This window comes from Arvicanthis niloticus, chromosome 21 (assembly GCF_011762505.2).
Source record: "Arvicanthis niloticus isolate mArvNil1 chromosome 21, mArvNil1.pat.X, whole genome shotgun sequence".
Taxonomy (NCBI): Eukaryota; Metazoa; Chordata; class Mammalia; order Rodentia; family Muridae; genus Arvicanthis; species Arvicanthis niloticus.
Window position 1 is genome coordinate 2,004,720 of NC_047678.1, and position 13,822 is coordinate 2,018,541.

Below are 13,822 nucleotides of genomic sequence, written 5' to 3' on the forward strand. Positions count from 1 at the left end.
TTGAACAGGTAGATGATGAGTTTCTGCATCACACTCACAGGCACTCTGCGTACATTATGCGAGGATCATAGACCCTTTAATTGTCAAAGACCTAATTAAGTTTTAAAAAAGAAGAAAGAGCATCCTCAGCTCTAAGCTCGGGCCTTCCTGTGATCTATGAAGCCCTGTTAACAGAGGGGCGGGGGGTGGGGGGGGAGATGTGGAGGCTCAATGTAGAAATTAAGGCATGTAAATAGGGCCACAAAGACAGAGTTACTTCCATTATGCAGTTTCCAAAATCGTCATCTGTTTGTCCGTCCCTCTTCTTTATTCAATAATAATACCACTGGTAGGCACTATTTATTTATTTACCATTAAATACTTTACCACTGAGTTACATCTTGGGCCCTGTAGTCACTACTTAACAAAAAAGTGACTGTGCTTGACACTTGGAATCCAAAGGATTGCCTATTGTGTCCTCAAAGAGTATACAGGCCAAGTAGAGAATACACAAAAGTAGGCCTAGGTGGCGATTAGTGTAATATGTATTATAAGAGATATTTGTACAGTAGATATTAAGTGAAAGATGGGAACAGAACTGAATTATGCCTAGGATTTACCATCAGGGCGGGTAGGGAAAATTCTTGGAGAGGACAAGCAGGCTTTGTTTTGAAGAAATAATTGGGTTTAGCCTGGCTGTGCTCCAGTGTAGTAAATAGTATAGAGTGTGTGTTTGGGGACACAAAAGCCCTTCAGAATGACTTGAATGTAATGTATGAGACATGGAGGAAGGCTGTGGGTAGAAATGAGGTTGGGCATCTAAGCATGGAGAAGACAGTGATTCCCAGGACAGACACCTGGTGGCTCAGCTTGTGGGCTTGAACATAGTAGTGAACGGTGGGATCACATGACCAGTGAAGAGCCTTGAAAAAAAAAAAAAAAAACAGAAAGAAGAAATAATCCACTATGCTAATCAAACAAGAACTACCGGTTTGCAAAAGGTGGCTAGATTCCGGATCTTACCAGGTATTTTAGGACTGACGTAACTCAGTTGTGGTGGGCTTGCCTAGCAGGCATCAACCCACAGATCCAGTCCCCAAGCATGTAAGGGTCCAGGGGAAGGTATCTTAAGGACTTTCTGCTGAGGATAGTGGAGAACCATTCACTGTTGGAATCTTAAATCTAGGCTAGTGGTTATGATTATCTAAGATCTGCAGTGATGATGGCCTGCAAAATGATAATGGTAGAAGACAGAAAGAGGAACTGGGCAGAGAGACACGAGGCTAGAAGCAAAGAGACTAAACAGACCAAAGAGGAGGCAAAGGGAGGAAAAGACTCTTGGGCATCATTAGTCACAAAAAGCAACTGTAAATAAAATACCTACTGACTTGCAAACAGATTTTTATGCCAAATTCAAAATTAAGTAAGGTATGTATTAAACATATGTAGCAATCTTCATTTTTCTTTAAAGAAATATATTATTATTATTACTATTTTGCTATTCTTATACTTACTTCATGTGTAGGGGGCTGTACTTGTATGTATGTCTGTGTGCCACAGGCATGCAGTGCTTGTCGAGGCTAGAATAGGCTGCAAGATTCTCTCTGGAGCTGGAGTTAAAGGTTGTTATTAGCCACCATGTGCTCACAACTGCTAAGCCATCTCTTCAGCACCATGATCTTCATTTTAAAGAAGCCAATTGATTCTGCGTCCCTGCAGCGTGTTTGGGCCGAGCCCAGTGTTAGGCATTGCCTTAGTCTGCTTTGAATTACTGTGATAAAATACCAGCCAAAACCAGCTTAGGGCTTATTTCATGTCTCAACCCATCATCAAGGGAAAAAGACAGTGCAGGAACTCCAAACAGGAACCTGAAGGCAGGAATTGTTGCAGAGGTAATGGAGAATTCCTACTTACTGGCTTATTTGCCCTGGCTTGTTCGGTTTGCTTTCTGATATTCCCTGGGACTGCCCACCCAGGAATGACACTTTTCATAGTGGACTGGGTCCTTCCACATCAATTATCATTCAAGAAAATGTCCCATAGGCTTGCCTACAAGGCCAATTTGATAGGGGATTTTCTTAACTGAAGTTCCAAATCAGATGACTCTATCTTGCAAGAAGCTGCCAAAAAACAAAACAAAACAAAACAAAACAAAACAAAAACAAACCCCCCAAACCCAACAAAACAAAACAAAATGAAAAACCTAGCCAACACAGGCATCTTCTTCAGTCTTTTGCCATCTTATTTTTTGTAACAGGGTCTCAGTGAATCTGGACCTCACCATTTCTGCTAGAATGGCTGGCCAGTGAGCCCAAAGGTTCTACTTGCCCTCCATCCTCCTCCTTCATCCTAGCACTGGAGTTATAGAAATAAGTTTGCCCCTGGCTTTAGTTCATTTTACAATCTGATATAGTTGAGATTTTTCTTTTGGCAATCTGGAGCTACATTTCTGTGATTGCTGTAAATTACTTCCTTTCTTAGTTTTTCTTCCCCTTTTTTAGTTTCCCTAATTTTACTTATTGTCTTATGAATTTGAAATGTGTTCAGTGAACGGGAGTTTTTCATCAAGCCTGTTGGGTCGTCTCTGAATGTCTGACCCTTAGCATTTTTGTGGTGATATGGATTGAACCCAGTGCCTCTCATGCTAGGCAAGCATACTACTGTGGAGTTATAGTCCAGCTCTCTCTGAAACAGGATGTTACTAACAGATCACACTGGTCTTGAACTTGAGTCTCCTGAGTAGCTAGAATCACGAGCATGAGGTACCAGGTCCAGTTTGAATTTCTGAAACGTTTTTTTTTTTTTTTTTTTTTTTTTTTTCTAGGAATCTTCCAGACAGTGCCCGGTGGTCAGAGGACAATTTGAGGAGTTGGTTCCCTTGAAACATGCTGGGCTTTCAGGATGGGCTGAAGAACCCTCACTGGCTGAACTACTTGCCAGTCCCTTATTTTGTTTTTGTAGTCACCTTTTTTCTTAGTAAAGAAGATGTTTGTTCTCAAATTTGCATAGGAATGTAATATTTAATTTAAAACGATGACTCACACATGACCTTATAAAGGACAGTAAAATTAACCGGAAAGATAAAGCGTGGGCAGTTGGCTCAGTTCTATAAAACCAGCCCACAAGGACTATCACTATTTTAAGGCTTGTGCAGGCTACATGATGAGTTCCAGGACAGCCTGGTTACAGACCGAGTCTCTCTCTCACGACTCCAAATAAACAACCACAAAGGGGGCAGGGTGGAAATACAGGGGCTGTAAGAATTAAATATGATATCTGAATGGGAGGCCGGCCAGGGAAGAAAACATTTTCTTCCGTGGCCCAAACCTCCAAGGACTGAACAGAAGAAAGTTGACACAGGCAGTTGAGGAGGACAAGCCTGGATGGGCCGCCGTGCCACACTTAAACCCCACAAGCGAGTTCTTCCGCAGTTCGCCTGTCCCACTCTCAACTTTTCTTCAACTGACTCTTTGCTGTGAACCCTCGCTGTGGCACTGGAAAAAGCTACCACTGCGAGGAAGGGAATTTCGTGAGGGGCTACCTGCAGCCAGCAGCTCGCAGGGATGCAGGGATGTGGTCCGAGCCTCTGACCTCCGCTCCTACTAGACCTCTGAGGCCCCGCCCTTCTCTTGCCTCACGCCATTAGGCCACGCCCCTACGCAGCACTCCTTCGACCATCCCCTCCCCGGCGCGTCCTGAGGTCCCGCCCCTCTCGACCTAGAGAGGCTCTAGAGGCCTCCCCTTCCCAGCCGCCCCGGCGCTCCTAGACTTGAGGCCGGGTCCCTCCGCTCTTTCATTCCTAAGACCCTACGCTTTGCGAGCCCGCTCCGCCCTGCTGCCTAGGACCCCGCCCCTCTCAGCCCTTCTGCCCCAAGGCCCCGCCTCTTCGGCGGTCCCCGCCCCAATGAAGACCTGCCCCTTCTTCAGCCGCCCCGCCCCGCTCCCACAAACTCCCGCCTCCGGCCCCGCCTCCCGCCCCCTTGGGCGCTCCGTAGCAGTGACGTGCGCCGCAGGCTGGGCACTCTGCGGGGCTCTCCAGCCGGCGGGTGGAGACCGATCCGGGATCTGTCCCAGCAGGAAGCGTATCCCGGCCGCCGACGTCTCCCGTGCTCGCTCTCGGCCGCGGCGTCGCGCTCGCCCTTCGCGCCCGCAGCCCGGCAGCCTCTCCACGGCCGCGACCCCTCGCGCACCTGCCTCGCCCGGTGAGTGTGGGCGCCTGCCCGCCTGCCTGTCCTCACCGCTTTGGCCTCTGCTCTACCCGGCGCCGACTGGAGCTCTGGCTTCCCCTTCTCGGGCCAGCGGGGCTCCTGTCACCCGACGAGTCCCACCTGACACTTCGAGATAGTTTTATTTTCTCCTCGGGAAGCACAGTGAAAATTCTATACAGACTAGTTTGTTGTCAGAAGTAAAGATCAAATGATACTATTAATAATTTAGCTGTGCAGAAGAAGACTATGGTAGCATTCTACAAAGCTGGAATTTTAGTTTCTAAGCGGTCTAGTGTCTTGAGTGTGAGTTTTATGGATGTGTTGCTGAAAATAACTTCGTTATTTAATTCCAAAACGTCTTAAACTAATTAAAACGTGCTAGCTGTGTATTGTATTTTTAAATAGGAAATAATTTGATAAGGCCATTCTTAGATAATCTATGTCAGGAACTTTTACACAGCGATACATTTTATCCGGCATAAAGTATGTAGGGCAGGTCTGTTTAAATCCCAATGTGGAGGTACTGCTGGAGCTCTATACGGACGCTGCTCCGATTTCATATGTGTTGAATAAAACTTTAGTTTGCTTTCGTGGTACAGTTGCAGGATGCTCGAAAAGCTTGGGGCTTTTAACAGCCCTTGAGACTGTAACACCATAAAATCTGAGTCTTGAGCTTGGTGGTGGTGATGGTCCAAAGGTTGGCCGCGGATCAGCAACATTTGTGTACAAATTAACTCAACTTGAAGACATCTTGGCTTGTGGTTTTCCAACTGGGAAATGCTTAGTGGAAAAAAAAAATTACCTTAATGCCCTCCCTCTAGCATTAATTTTAGAAATAACCACAAATGCTACAAGGAGGTTGGGGGTGGGCAGAGGAAGAGCCAGAAACAATGCAGTTCTTCAGGACAGCTCATTGACTTTTAAATATCCGCTCTTTTTCTGTGTTTGCAGTTGCACAGGAGTAAACAAGCACAGTGGTAAATACAAGTCATTTTAGTCTGATGCTCGTCTGCCTGCAGTGTTTTTATTTCGTGTGTGTGTGTGTGTGTGTGTGTGTGTGTGTGTGTGTGTGGTCTGTTACCTATTTTTTCTCTTCCTTTCAAGTTTTGTATTTGTTTTCAAAAGTTACTTATAAAAGGCAGGGACAGAATACTACCATTAAGAAAAGAGTATTGTGATTAAATATACAGTTAAAAAGCCATGTAGTATAGATTTTACATATGATCTTTAGCACCTAGACACATGAGCAACTATGTGAACAAAAAAACAACTATGATTTTTAATAGAAACAACAATATATTAAAAACAACGATGCAAATTATAGTCCATAGGGCTTATCTGAAAGGGATTTTCCCCTGTTTACACTATCAAGTTTTAAAATAACAGTGGCCAGGAAATCGGAGAGAAGCCGAAGGCTCCTCTCTCATCCTGTTGTGACTTTGCCCGGAGTCTGTGGTGGATCATTTATTGTTTAGACAACTGGTCTGTATCTGGGTTTTGAAAGGCCTTTAGATGGTTTTAAAGATCTCCACCATTGCAAGGTCTGAATAAATACATAAGAACTCCACATTAAAAAAATTTCTCTAATTTTTAACTTTCTCTTGGTACTCAAAACTCCACTTAGGACATAGGACAGGGAATGTCATTCAGTGGGTAGAGCCCTTGCCTTGTGTGTGTTTGTGTGTGAGGCCCTGGGTACTGGGGTTTTCATTTTCTGTACTAAAACATCTTATTTAAACATAAAAGTTTGAAAAACACATTCCAATTTGGATAAATCTCACACAGTATAATGGTGATTCCCAGAAAGAGATATTTTGTATGAACTAGTGATTTGGTAGCGGTGTGACACAAAAAACCTTAAGGTTTGTAAGGTTAAATTACAAAATAATTTTCCAGGTTGACATCTTTTCTTTTATAGAGGAGAAAACAGAGGCTCAGAGAATTAATACTTGCATGTAGCCTTGGAGGGTCAAAGTCCAGACTCTGAGTACACATGGGAGTCTTCTGACAGCAAAGCCTCTCTTCCCCTTTCACCAGAAGCTGTCTTGATTTCCGTTTACTTGGTGACCTATTGAGAGCCCTTTGTAGAACTGATCTGGAGATTAGAAGTCTGTACCCTGAGTAAACTGGGATAGGCCATGCATGGAGTCTAGAACTAATTGAGTTCTGTCTTCTTTCTCAAGGCCTTGAGCAGTGACCCAATGATGGGGCATCATTTCTGGTGTGGTTCCAGCATGTATTAAGTATTATGTGCTTTTCATTTTGATGGGTTTATAGAAATTACCAGTGCAATCTAATCCTGGATTGATTTCGTATTCATATCTTGTCTTTCAAATGAGCTATATTGTTACTCTTAAATACAGTGACTGTCTCTTAAATGTTATTCAATTAGCTTTAACCTAAGGAGGGAAACATGCTTCAAGATTAAGATATCCAGGCCTGGGAGATGCTCAGCAGGTAAAAGCACTTGTTTGCAACCCTGATGACCTTAGCTGGATCCCTGGGTCTCATAAGAAGCAGTTTCTGTGAATTGTCCTCTGACTACCGCACATATGCCATGGCACATAGCCATGAACAAATAGTTGTAATTTAAGAAAGAAAAATAATAATAAAGCTTAAGACATCCTCCTACCTCCACCTCCCAAGTGCCAGAGCTTGCAGCTCTGCCCTTGCTTATTTACATAGTACTAGGGTCAAACCTAGTTTGGTGCTAGGTAGGCACTTTATCAGGGGAACTATATCTTTAGCCTAGGACAATAATTATTTATGATTGTGTGTATATAATTTGTGTGTGCCCACACATAGCATACTTGTAAAAGTCAGAGGACAGTTTTGTGGAGTCAATTTTTGCCAGACTCAGGTCATCCTGCTTGCCTGGCAAGTGGTTTTTCTTTTCTTTTCTTTTCTTTTTTTTTTTTTTTTTAATCTGCTGAGCCATCTTGCTACCCCAACCCCACCCCCTGCTTTTTTATATTTTTGGGACAGAGTCTCTCTATGTAGTACAACCTTGAACTCATTGTTGAGACTGACCTGGCTGGCTCTAACCCACAGGGATACATTTACCTCTGTCTCCTGAACACTGGAATTAAAGGCATATACTACCACACCCAGCTTATATAATGTCTTTTAACCAAAATGGTCATGGCTTCTTAAAGAAAATTTACTTTATTAATTATTTTCGTATGTGTGTGTGAGAGATAATGCCTGTAGAGGCCAGAAAAGCATGTCATACCCCATTTACCTGGAGCTATGTTTGGTTGTGAGCTGCCTGGCTTGAGTGCTGGGAACCAAACTTGGGTCTGCTGGAAGAACAAGTGCTCTTAACCTCTAAGCTTTCTCTCTAGCCCTATTTCTCTCTGTCTCTCTGTCTCTGTCTGTCTCTGTCTCTGTCTGTCTCTGTCTCTCTGTCTCTCTGTCTCTCTCTGTCTCTCTCTGTCTCTCTGTCTCTCTGTCTCTCTGTCTCTCTCTCTCTCTCTCTCTCTCTCTCTCTCTCTCTATATATATATATATATATATATATATATATCAAGCTTCATGAGTATCCCTGTAATTCACCTAAAGGAATGAAATGGCAGAGTCCTTTGCCTTTTGGATAGATGTGTGGAAAAAAAAAAATCGTCCAGTGACTTAAATATGAATCATTAGCATTTGATGGTAACATGCTTTGTTTTTTTTCTTTTGGAAAGAGGTCAGAGTACAGGTAATTGATAACCGACCCTAGTTAAATGACTTAAAAGTTCTGTTTTTGAGGCATTAGGTAATGTTTAGAGGTACCAGGATCTTTTGTGTTTACAATAGTATGCTTTTATTCGTTAGCTTTTTTAGTGGGCTGATGACCTTAAAACATAAATATTAGAAAGCAATAACATAAAATTTGGAGAAATTACCACAAATCCACCAAAATTTTCTTTGTGAGTACTGAAGCCTAGGAAATCAAACCCAGAGCACAACTCTGGCGTGTTTAGAAATCTTGCTGGTGTTAAAAGGAGAGGAGATAATTGGTTGTGCAGAAAGCATGCATCGGGTGAAACCAAAACACCGAAGCACATTCCTTCAGTGTATATTCACACAGGGTGCAACACCAGCACTCATGCTGACTAATGCCACCAGGGAAGCTCCCAGCAAGAACACAGGCATCTTTTGTGTGTGTGTGTGTGTTACATCACTTGTTATTGTATTTGAAAGTAACCAGGGGTTGGAGAGATGGTTCATCAGTTAAGGGTACTTGTTCTTCCGCAGGACCAGAATTCCATTACCAGTATCCTTGTTGGGTACCTTACGATCACCTGCAAATCCACCTCCAGGGGATTTAGTGCCTTCTAACCTCTGCAGACATCCATACATGTGTAGCATGTACTCACACAGACACATACAGATAAATAAAAACGCACATCTTTATTTTAAAGAAAGAAATCAGCTGATTCACTTTTACAAGGTGAGCTCTTTCATGTGGCAGAGTTTTGGTTATGATGGGGATCTTTGGATCTAGGAATTATCCAAGATTGTCAGATATATAAAAATATGGTTTGAAATGGAACACTTAAAATCTACAATGAGGTAGTCCAGGTACATGGGAGGTTGATGAGGCACGAGGATTGAACTCAGCTTTTTGTAGCTAATCTGGGTAATACGAGAAAATCCCATCTAAAAAATAAACAAATTAAAACCCCCAAAACAAAACAAACAGACAAAGAAAAACACCCCCGCCCCCTACCGAATGAGGTTTGAGATGTAGCTTAGTTCACAGAGCACTTGCCTAGCATGTGTGAGGTCCTGGGTTTGACTTCTACCACTGTATAAAACTGGGCGTGGTAGCATCTGTGTATAATCCCGACACTGAGGAGGTGGAGGCAAGCAGAGCCCTTTGAGTTTCAGGCCAACCTCAGCTTTGTGAGACTCTTTCTTATGCCACTCCCTCTCCTTTCCCAGGAAAATCTGAATGTGTTTATGCCAAAAGTGAATATCTTCTTTTTTAATATCTCCAAAAGACATATACATATAGATGTAGAAATAATTTTAGGTGTATTCTTCCCTTAAAACAACTTGATAAAACAGGCATAGCAAGTTTATTCTTCTTTTGTAGGTATGAAAATAAAGATTTAAAACCCTAAACATTATTACTTAAAGTTAACTAACTTGTTTAAGGTCAGGTAGTCCTTTAGAAGGATTTCTGAGGATGGGTCATGTTGTCTCTGTGTTCCCAGGGTGGAAGGCTCTTCTTGGCAGTATTGCTCTACTTCCTGGTGTTAGGACTAGTCTGTCAGCAAGGAACTTACATCATATTATGATTTTAATCCAGATAATTAAAATTCTGAAAAATCAAAAATTTTGCTTCTTTCCTCTCTCTGTCTCTCTCTCTCTCTCTCAAATTTTGCTGCTTCCTCCTCCTCCTCCTCCTCCTCCTCCTCCTCCTCCTCCTCCTCCTCCTCCTCTTCTTCTTCTTCTTCTTCTTCCTCTCTCTCTCTCTCTCTCTCTCTCTCTCTCTCTCTCTCGACAGGGTTTCTCTGTGTAGCCCTGGCTGTCCTGGAGCTTACTCTGTAGACCAGGCTGGCCTCGAACTCAGAAATCCACCTGCCTCTGCCTCCCAAGTGCTGGGATTAAAAGCATGTGCCACTACTGCCCGGCTTAAATTTTGCTTCTTTTGTTGTTGATTTTAGTCAGAGTTTTGCCATGTAGCCAAGTTGGTCTTCAGCTTGCCACTCTCTTGCCTCAGTTCCTTGTGCTGGGATTACAGGTGTAATAAAACAAAAATTATATGTATTTGTAATAAATAAAAGAGAAATGTTCTTGGAGAATTCTGAAAATAACCTTTATTACTTAGTTTATTGGTGTTGATCTAATGGTTATGACTCTTGGTTAGGAATCATTAATGGTGTGTGTGTGTGCACTCACATGTGTGTGTATGATGGTTCCCTTAATTCATTTAAAAATATTTGAGGGGCTGGAGAACTGACTGAACAGTCAGTTTTGCTTGTTTAGGGGACCTAAGTTCAATTTCCAGCACCCAGATCAGGCAGCTCCTTATGTGCCTGCAGTTCCAGTTTTAAAAAAATCCAGTGCTGTCTTTTGGCTTCAGGGCACCTGTGTACACACACACACACACACACACACACACACACACACATATCTTAAAATATTGAGAGATCAGGCACTGTTCTTGGTCCTGGGGATACAGTGATTATAGTAAGGCCAAGTCCTTGGGCTGAGTGACATCTCATTGTTGTTTTGAATTAAGCTAATTATAGACTTTTCATTCCAGCATGTAATCAACAGGGCTGACTCTAACATTGAGAAATAGACAGTTGTCAAAGCAGTGTAATTTGAGGGCTATGGAAAGACTTATTTGCCCTAAAATATTCTCCTCCTGGACACTCCCAGTCCACCAGGGTATAACACTGTGTCACCTCTGCTGCACACAAATACCAGGATGTTTCATTACTCATCACAGTATCAGGACATGAGACCAAGAAAATTAATAGAGCCCCGGGCCCATGTGTTGGTCTAAGAGGAGTCGGTGTCATTTAAATTGTAGCTGTTGCTTGTTGCCGTTTTGCTGTGTGCCAGATACTATACCACAAGAGTAATTGAGGCATGGTGGTAGTCACATTGTCACCCTTGGGATTGGCATTGTGACTCATTTTACATATTGGGAAACTGAGACAGAGATCAAGATTTTGCTCAAGCTCCCAGCCGACATTTGAATCCGGACAGTCAAATCCCTTGCGGTAGTTAGCATGTAATAGGTGGAGCATATGTGGACAGCGTGCTTATACAAATACACTGACTTCTGTGTGTGTCGGAAGGTGGAAAGCAGAAGGCCTTGGTGAAGGAGGAAGGTGGGGAGAGGCCAGAGGGATGGGAATGGTCGGACAGATAGGAGGGCCTTCCTTGATAATGCTTGTCCCTTAGGGTTATGCCTTCCTGTGAAATCTCTGGGGCTTCCGATTCCAAAGGGCGTTTAAACAGGAGTGTTTATGGGTCACCTTCACTGGGAAGAGACCATAGGCACACCCAGGAGGTCTTGGTGTTTGCTAATTAACTTGGTGGTCAAATTTATTTATTTAGTTTCAGTTTTCTCACTGTAAAATGGAGGCAGTGTTTGCTTGCCTGGTTGTTTTTTTTAATTGACTTCACTTCTGATTCTTCAGTTGGCAGCAGTCCAGGCACAGAATGGTTCAGAATGTCCCCATATTGATCATTGTTTCTCCTCTTTTTGGCTATGTGTGTCCTTTCATCCAAAAATAAATGAAGGAAGGAAGGAAGGAAGGAAGGAAGGAAGGAAGGAAGGAAGGAAAGGAAAGGAGGGAGGAAGGAAGGAAGAAAGGAAGGGAGAGTAGGTTAGAGGCTTGAAGGTGGCCCCTGTTCATTTTGAAATTACCCTGGGAGCTGGTAAAACATAAAGAAGGTGACGGCAGGGCCAGAGTGTCAGCATTTAATAAGCTTACCTTTGATTTACTGGCATACCAACGTTTGAGAAGTGCTGGCTTAAAGCTTTCTTCCTCCTGTTCTTAGGAAGGGCTTCAACAGTGAAAGCAAGTGGTTTGGATCATACAGGAGAGGTGGGGAAAATGGAAGTGAAATATCCCCTACCAGAATCCTTTCACTGAGTTTTCCTTCTTTTTAAAGAGCTTCCTTGAAGCTTATAGCATTTATATTGAGTCAGGGCAATGCAGTGTTTGGTTTCATAACTAATTAGATTGTGATGACCTAGCTTTGTTTAGAGTGAATTAGTATGTAACCTTTAAACTGTTATAAAAATAGCAGGAATAAAAAATATGCTTGTATAAGTCGTAAAAAAAAAAAGCCTTAATTAGATTTCTTTAGTGTGGACTACTGAGTGAGCAGAGTGGTACCAGTCAGAACAGGAAAAAAGCACTCGTAGGAAAGAGGATTCTTCTTGATGATGCAAATCACGGCAAGTGCTTGCAGCAGTGAGAGAGCAAACAAGGGTGCTGAGCACTGCGGAGCTAGAAGTCCGCCATTCTCCAGAGATCACCAGGGCTGCCATCTGGCCCTGTGGAGGAGGACCAGTGGGAGCTGTGGCTTTGAGGCAGAGCTAGAGGAAGGGAGGTTCCCTGGCTTCTGCCTTCAGGCCTTGGCCAGTGATTTCCATTGGCAGAACCCAGGCAGGGAACTAAGTGATTCTCTCTGCAGGCTCATCCTCCCCAGAATAGGAGAGTTGAGGGTACAGCTGTGGGAGAAGAGCTACGAGATTAATTAGAACCCCTGGGAATTTGTAACATTCTCTCGGTGACTTTAAATAACTTGTTAGCATTGCGATACATTTGTAAATGCTTGGGACTACTTGTATATGAAGTAATCAAGATGTCTTATCCAGTTATTTAACAAAACATCTATTGTCTATCTATCACCATCAATCAATGTATTATCCTAATAAGAAACATAATGTACACTCTTTTTTTTTTTTTGGGGGGGTTTTTTTTTTTTTTTTTTTTTTTTTTTGGTTTTTTTTCGAGACAGGGTTTCTCTGTGTAGCCCTGGCTGTCCTGGAACTCACTCTGTAGACCAGGCTGGCCTCGAACTCAGAAATCCACCTGCCTCTGCCTCCCAAGTGCTGGGATTAAAGGCGTGCGCCACCACCGCCCGGCCATGTACATCTTTTAAAATATATTATTAACATGTCATTATGGCTTTCTGTGTTTGTTATATAATTTTCATTACTATACCATTTTTCATCATTGGGTCTTCTCTTTTTAGTTGAATAAATCGGTTTCAGTAAAAAAAAAAAAAAAAAAAACAAAAAACCCTTTAAATAACTAAACTTAACAAATTATTTGCAACCAAAGTCCTTTGTATTCTGAAGCTTGCATTTCTACTTACCTGGTCAGTGTTTGTTTGAGGCAGGGTTTCGTTTTGCTGTTCTGGAACACCTGGAGTTTCTTCCTTTGTGTGGAGATTACAGATGTGAACTCTTGTGCCTGACTTTACCTGGATTTTTTCTCTTCTGGATACTCACTCCAGCCTCACCAGGAATCTTATCTTTGTGTGTCCTGGAGATCGAAACCAGGGCCCTTGTTAATTGAAACTGTTGCCCCTAGTCAATCCTAATTCTAGAAAAATTTGACACTTTGGATGCCTGGATGGAGGGTGCTGGAGAAAGTCTCTCTTCCTTCTTACAGAGGCAGTACAAAAGGTTCTGAGGATACAGGCAGTACTTCTGCCAAGTAACAGGCCAGTCACAGCTTTTCTTCTTTTGAGGGATCTTCTGAAACAGAAAGAAGCTCTGCCCAACAGCTTTCAGAAAAGGAAGAGTCACTACGTTAGACACTTTTCATGCTGCGGTGACAGAACACCAGGCAGAAGCAACTTCAGGGACAGGTTTTCTTGGTGGCTCACAGTTTGAGGGAGACATTCCATCGTGGGGAAAGAGTGGAGGTGAGGGCCTGAGGCAGCTGGTCACAGTGCTTCTGCAGTCAGGAAGCAGAGGGACGAGTGTTACTCCTCAGCTGGCTTTTTCCATTTACCCTTTAAATTCTGCTTGAGACCCTTGCTGCCCTATTCTGGGTGGATTTTCCTCCTCCAGTAAATCTTTTGGAAATGTTTTCACGGACACACTCAGCAATGTGTCTCCTAGGTAATCATAAGTGAACTTATAAATAAAAAAAAAGCTTTCC

At 42.9% G+C, this 13,822-nt stretch overlaps 1 protein-coding gene across 1 annotated transcript in view; it reads left to right on the forward strand.

Moving 5' to 3' along the window:
* The first annotated feature begins 3,991 nt into the window (after positions 1-3,991).
* Positions 3,992-13,822, forward strand: part of Myo6 (myosin VI) — a 122,800-nt gene continuing 112,969 nt past the window's right edge. Inside the window, 1 exon segment of the mRNA XM_076918064.1 lies at positions 3,992-4,181. The gene's annotated coding sequence lies outside the window, so the exon portion shown is untranslated.